Source organism: Mixophyes fleayi, chromosome 6, assembly GCF_038048845.1.
Source record: "Mixophyes fleayi isolate aMixFle1 chromosome 6, aMixFle1.hap1, whole genome shotgun sequence".
NCBI classification, from domain to species: Eukaryota; Metazoa; Chordata; class Amphibia; order Anura; family Limnodynastidae; genus Mixophyes; species Mixophyes fleayi.
Window position 1 is genome coordinate 146,649,017 of NC_134407.1, and position 6,000 is coordinate 146,655,016.

Here is a 6,000-nt window from a genome sequence, read left to right on the forward strand (position 1 = left end):
AATTTAAAGTTGATATTTGTGTGCTACATGAAAAAACTGTCAGTATTTAACTTATGTGCAAGACAGAATGCTAATTTGCACCCCTTGCATTGTAACATGGCTTTATCCAGGAGACTGAAATAAGAAGTTTCTTCAGTTAAGATCCTTAATGAATCAGGCTCTAGAATCTTATTGGTTGCTATAGACAACATCTCCACTTTTTCAAACCCGCAGTTCAGTAAATATACCACCAGGTGTAATAGCATAATAATATCAATTGTCTGTGCTGCCCAGAAATACAGGGAGAGGAGAAAGACTATGGGCTAGATTTACTAAGCTGCGGGTTTTAAAAAGTGGGGATGTTGCCTATAGCAATCAATCAGATTCTAGCTTTCATTTATTAAGTACCTTCTACAAAATGATAGCTAGAATCTGATTGGTTGCTATAGGCAACATCCCCACTTTTTCAAACCCGCAGCTTAGTAAATCTAGCCCTATGTCTTTGTACTTACACATTATAAGTAAATAATTATTGAGCTGTTTTTTTTCTATTGGGGTTTATATAATACCCAGAGAGAACTCAAACAGTTACGCATATACAAATAAAGATTTCTTTGTTCATTGCAACCTTTAGCTGGATTTCACTGAACTCTAAATGAGGACCAAGGCTCTGCTTGTGAGGCAATGCTAAATTTCTGTTTTAAGAAGGCTGTTACAGATCAGACTGAAAAACATGAATACTTTTTTACCTTCTGGCATTTCTCAGTAAGTAGTACTACCTGCAGGTTCAGAACTGTCCATCGCCGGGCCCTTACCCAAATTTCACCCTTGCAAGTAGCCGTAATCACAGAGACCTGCTGCTCTCACCTCCTGGGTCCCCCGCCCAATAGGACGCAGTGGGTGGGGGCTCTTGTGAGCATGGTGGGCTTTGTGACCGTTCAGAAGAGGCCTCAAAAGTGCAGAGCGGTGAGCCCCCCTCACCTCTGGGCCCCCTAGCCACTGCACCCCTTATTGTTTTTGCCTCTGGATACCTGAGTTTGCTTTTTTGATCAGAAGTGGGTGTCATTTATTAATTAATTATTAATTAGGTAATATTTATTAACTGATGATAAACCCCTTAGTCTCACACTGCAGCTCCTTCTGTCAAGGTGACAGGAACAGGCCCCCACCTACCCATTCCACAAGTATCTCTTCTTCCCATGTGACGTCTATTGTAAAGTATCTGAGTGGGCCTGGCTTTCCCTCAGCAGCCCTGGTCAGTGTCCCCCTGTCAAAGTGTAAAGTAATTTATGTCAGGGAAGCTTATCTTTCTCTAGTTTGCAGATCTTACTGCAGTCAGACTGGCTCCTCCATAGTCCACCAGCTCTTTCCTGCTGGTTGGGAAAACTGGGAGCTGAGGGAGCCTGTTACAAGCCTTCCCCCATGTCTCGGAAAAAACAACACCGTGCTGTGTGATGTGGTGCCACAGAGAACAGGGAAAGTTCTGGTGTGTAACCTCAACTTGACATGGGAACACTGATAGCTGTTAGTATTTAAAGATGCAGCCACACCATGTTAGTCCAATTGTTTTTCCCAAACAAATTGTCTGAGATCATCAGCTATTAAAAACGGTGCCATTCATTCTGTCCAGATCACATTAGCTGTCTTCTTTACTTACTCCTGCGCTTTCCTAAGACGCTTTCCCTTCCAGAGAATTCTCTCCTTTTGCGCCAAATATTTGTCCAGTGATGGAATCGTACCACCCAAACTTCTTTTAAATTCTGCAAAATGTTTATTGGGTCTAAATTTTGTTTTAAATATTTTATTGTTTGCATTAATTCTATGGAGACAAAATGTTTCAACCCAACCATCTTCAAAAGCATTAATCATTTTGATATCTGTTCTTTGATGTTCAATCAAAATGATTCAACTTCTGTTACATTTCTTCCATGGCAGCTGTTTTTTAGCTAAAAAATAACTCAAGTGGTTGTCAAATACTGAGCACGATAGAATAATGTTTATTAAGTGTTATCGTGGTTTATTGAATGGTGCATGTTTAGGATACAGGGAGGATATATAAGTGGACCACACACAGAATCTACTTATTACGTACTTATATTAACTAATCACAGTACATCATCTGAAATAAGTTAGCAGATACACAGGTGTGTTAACCTGTTAGCAGCTGGGACTGTATTTGTCAACCGTGTCCAGGGCCGGATTAACCCGAGGTCTAACTGGGCTACAGCCCAGGGGCCTCGGGCATCCAGGGGGCCCTTGACAGAGCTCAGCAGCATTATTGATCGGGCCGGGAGTGCCCCCTGATCAATGCTGCTGAGCCTGTCACTGTTGTCCTTCTGCTACGCTCAGTAATCTCAATACTGAGGAGATCTTGTGAGAGTGGCACGAGATCTCCTCAGTAAGGAGCTTACAGCGGGCCGTGGAAGGACAACAGTGTCAGGAGAAGGTAAGCGCTTGGGGGGCGGCAGCAGGCGGCTAACAGGGGGGCCTCACGGGGGAATGGGGGCCCCCTTAGCCCAGGGGCCTCCATTCCCTTAATCCAGCCCTGACCGTGTCACATATCTGGGGCAGTGTGGTTCATAGAGCAGCATAGAAATGTTTCTATATTCATTTACTGGTTTTGTTTAGTATATATTTTGTTGCTGGTTGGTCTTCTCAGTAATAATAATTGAGGATAGTGCGATGGACAGAGCATGTTAGGTGCCCAATTATTTATTTATCACAATTCATAGGTCAAGGTTTCAATCCAGAGATGAGTGAGAAACTGTTGTCTCAGTGATGTTTTCTGAGTGACAGAAGCAGCAGTCCCCTCCATCTTGGTACACTAATCCAGGTTCTTTCCTATACAAACAGGTGCAATTGTGAGCTAAACAACTGCAGTTTTGCAGGTATGGTCTTATCGCTTTCTGTGTTGGATTCTCTGTTTAGATTCAGCATGCCTTTCACAGACTTGAAAATCCTTACTATCATGGGAGGACTTGCAAATTTTAGCCCGGGGGGCAAAACTCAACTCAGCAGGAATAACTTAAAGGGAAAAAAATGCAGGTGGACTATTAACGAAGCCTAAGGTAGCCCACAATGGTAACGGCCCGGGGGGCAGATGCCCCCCTGCCCCCCAGACCAGCCTGCCCCTGCTTACTATCATACATCTGATGATCTAGAACAGGTTCTACAAATGATCAGACACAAGTGTCAAACAATAGGACCTGTGGCCAATTTGTCCTCAAAAAGGGAGGTCAAAATGACACAGATCCAGGGGTAAATTTATTAAAGTGCGTGTTTGAAAAAGTGGAGCTATTGCCTATAACAATAAATCAGATGCTTGTTATAATTTATTTAGTACATTTTACAAAATGATAGCTAGAATCTGATTGGTTGCTATAGGCAACATCTCCACTTTTTACCCTCCAGCCTTTTGGTGGTTCAGCTGAACAAAAAGGACCACAGGGTGCTTTAGGCAGAGAATTCCACACATACAGGTCAATGCAGTCTTCGGTCAATTTGTGACTAAGATGATAAACTGACTATGGAAATAGATATATTTTTGGCCATTATTACAGAACTATTCTTAGAGGAAGTAGGATGCAAAGTATAGATTTACATTTTGTTTTCCATGTAATAAGTGTATGTAAAAGGTTGTGATCTCTTTTTATACTCATTGATTTTTTAAAATTTTAAATTGCTGATAACACTCAGTGCCTATATAGTCTCCTTACTCTCTGGACAAGCGTTGTCACCATTCATGGACTTACTGGTCCTCAGACCATCTCTGCCTTTCTAGACTCTGGTGTCACTAGGAACTTCATTTCCTCCTTCTTGGTGGAACAATTGTCTACAGTCCCTCGGCCTCATCCGATTGTCATCACAGCCATAGACGGTAACCGTATTGCTAATGGCACTGTCCAGAGTCGAACTCAGCTGCTATTCCTCCAAGCAGGAGTCTTGCACTTTGTGGAGATTTCTTTTTTTTATTCTTGCTCACACTAGTCCTATCATTTTGGGTCTTCCCTGACTCCAACTTCACCCCCCGCCCAGATTGACTGGACTCACTCTGAAATATTAGCCTGGGGTAGTACCTGCCAATCCCATTATCTGGCACAATCAAACTGTTACAAGCCTCGTCATCCTCCATCAAAGAATCTGTACCATCTGTGCCTCCTCCCTTATAAATGACTTGCTGACAGAAAACACTGTGCTGTTCCTCCTTTGAAACCCGGAGACAAAGTGTGGCTTTCCACTAAGAATATTTGTCGTCATCATCATCATCATCATCATCATTTATTTATATAGCGCCACTAATTCCGCAGCGCTGTACAGAGAATTCATTATTCAGTATTAGCACCTTTACCTTCTTCCAGCTCTCAAGTGTTACAGCATTATCCTGCTGCAGAGTATTACCACTTTTATCTGCTTCCAGCTCTCCGGTGTTACAGCATCATCTGGCTGCAGAGTGTTACCACCTATACCTGCTTCCAGCTCTCTGGTGTGTCAGCACTAACCTCCTGCAGAGCATTACCACCAATATCTGTTTTCAGCTCTCCGGTGTTATAGCATCACCCAGTTGCCGGGTATTTCTACCAGTCTCCATCTCCTGCACTTCGGTGCTGCTGTCTTCTATCTACCTGCAGACCATCGCACTACCTACCCTAGGGGCATCCTAGCTCCACAGGACCTCTGTGCCTCATCTATCTGCAGAATATACTCCTCATTATTACTCCTATCATCTTACTCCTGTGACTTGGCTCTCCTCTCGGTTTCACTTGCGACCCTCCTTGAGAACCGCAACCTGCGGTTTGGGAGCCACTAAGTCCAAACTACCTTGCGGGGGTCCCGAGTGAATACCTCCCTCTCCATTAGACTCCGTGCATCTTGGAGGGTAGCACCAACTCAAGCAGACCATTCTTCCAGACCCTAGAGCATGACACCTGTTCTGAGCCTGTTTTCTGACACTCCTGCACCAATTGGGATGAAACCAACGCAAAGTGGTCCAATTGGATCATGGTCTGTTTTAGGGGGGTCAGAGTCCTGGTTGGACCTGCCATTGGTATATGCTGGGCAGAACTTTGACCCAGGGAGCCTGTTCTAGGCCTGCCACTGGATGGATTTGGATGTCATTTAATATAAAAACAAAATCGACACTTGGCAGCCACTTCATGGATATGTTGGAAAAACAGCTAAGCTGCTAATTATTTTTAAAAGGTTGACAGTTACATCCAACTCATTGACATAATAACTTGAAGATTTAAACCCAGGCAACACCGGATACTTCAGATAATAAACTATAACTTATTCCAGCAAATATGTATTTATAACTACAGTGGTGAATTTAAAGCTGGACTTGAAGACTTAACACTGGAACTTCATACCTCTTCGAAACACCCAGTTCCACTGCAAACTCATTTTACGCAGCATTTCACTATCTCTATCTCTCTTTACTTATCTCTACCCATCAGTCTTTGTGAGATAGACCTTGATGTTCTATGACAGAATGCATAGGTCATGTGACATGCCTAGCAACTAGCTGTTTAATTTAACACTAAGCAATTTTAGAAAATATAAAACTACTGTAGTGTCAATTTAATAGAAACCACAAAAATTTCAAGATCAAGCTCGACATAAATAATATATCTGACCATATCTATCCAGTAATGCAGTCAACTGGTGTAACCAATGATGCACAATTCAACTGTTAGGGCAGCTAACAACACATTTATCAATAACATTGCCAGGGCTGGGGGAAGGAGGAGGCTTACTGAGTCCTACATATATGGTCACACCCTCATGCTGTGTCATCTTGCCAACATCAGATTTGAACTGAGTAATGCAAATATATTTTTTTTATATGCAATTTAACCTCAATGATGTTGGGTTTGTGAAGTGCCAGGGAGGGCCAGGCATACATAGATGACCAGTTAACAACCCAGCAGTCATGTTAGTGCCAGGTAGACTAAAGCACACATCAGCTAGCCAACTTTTGCCATTGAAGCTAAGGTACCTGGGAAAGGGAAGAGTTTTATGTAG